Below are 1363 nucleotides of genomic sequence, written 5' to 3' on the forward strand. Positions count from 1 at the left end.
CTAAGCACCACGGGACCCCTTTCGCCTGCAGGTCCCGAGCCGCCTTTATTTGCTGTTACGAGCATCGTGTGCCCCATACCTGCGTGACGAGCACCGCAGGGCGGCAGAGCCATCGCACTTGGCCGGGTGGCAGAGGAGGACCAGACTATTCACAGATAGCGGCCCAACGACTCCCAGAGCCGGTCGTGCGGCGCGCGAGGTCTGCTCTCATCACAAGAGGCTTTAGGGAGTGCTCAGGCAAGGGTCAGCCCGCAGCCTTCCTGGCAACACCCAGGGGAACCAGGCCACTCGCGTCTCTCGCCTTCATTTTCGACACGAGCGCCTGCGGAGGGCCACCACCCCCCTCCGATTGTCAAGAGACCTCCGCACCGGCCTCTGACTTACTCTCAGAATGGACGGAAAGAGCCGGGTAAGCCTTTGAAAAGATTCGACCACGTGCCGAAAACTTTAGACTTCCGTGAGCTCTCCGGCTTGCACCGAGACCCGAAGTCGACGTGCTTAGCACCACGGGACCCCTTTCGCCTGCAGGTCCCGAGCCGCCTTTTATTTTTGTTACGAGTATCGTGTTCCCCAAACCTGGGTGACGAGCACCGCAGGGCGGCAGAGCCATCGCGCTTGTCCGGGTGGCAGAGGAGGACCAGACTATTCACAAATAGCGGCCCAACGACTCCCAGAGCCGGTCGTGCGGCAGGCGAGGTCTGCTCTCATCACAAGAGGCTTTAGGGAGTGCTCAGGCAACGGTCAGCCCGCAGCCTTCTTGGCAACACCCAAGGGAACCCAGGCCACTCGCGTCTCTCGCCTTCATTTTGGACACGAGCGCCTGTGGAGGGACGGCCGGAGTCAACGTGGGGTTTGCCCGCCCTCCAATAGTGTCAAAAGACCGCCGCACAAGTCTCTGACTGACTCTTAGAACAGACAGAAAGAGTTTGTCAAATCTGTCAAAAAATTGACAAAGTGTCAAAAATTCGACTTCCAAGAGCTCTCCGGCATGCACTCATACCTGTCATTAAAGTGCTATGCCCGTGGAACCGTTTTTCGGATGCCTTTCAGAACGGTCCCGCGCCGCCATTTTGTTCTAAAAATCGTGTTCCCATATATCTCCGGGTACCCCGCCAACCTCACTGCGGAAAAACTACAAGTGGCACTGAATGGGTCTGAATTCCAAATTTGACTGCATCGGTCTGGAACTCGGTCCGGTCAAAACCGTTTGGATTTTTCTCGGTCCGGACTTCCGCGACAGACAAAGTTAAAGTTTTCGGGCTGCAGGCACAAAACGACAGCTGGCCATTTGCCGGGCTCAATTCACCCAATTCCTCCGGCACTTCGGAGCACATGTTCGGTGTAAGTTTGCGAATCTTTCCCG

This window comes from Chiloscyllium punctatum, unplaced genomic scaffold (genome assembly GCF_047496795.1).
Source record: "Chiloscyllium punctatum isolate Juve2018m unplaced genomic scaffold, sChiPun1.3 scaffold_844, whole genome shotgun sequence".
Lineage (NCBI taxonomy): Eukaryota > Metazoa > Chordata > Chondrichthyes > Orectolobiformes > Hemiscylliidae > Chiloscyllium > Chiloscyllium punctatum.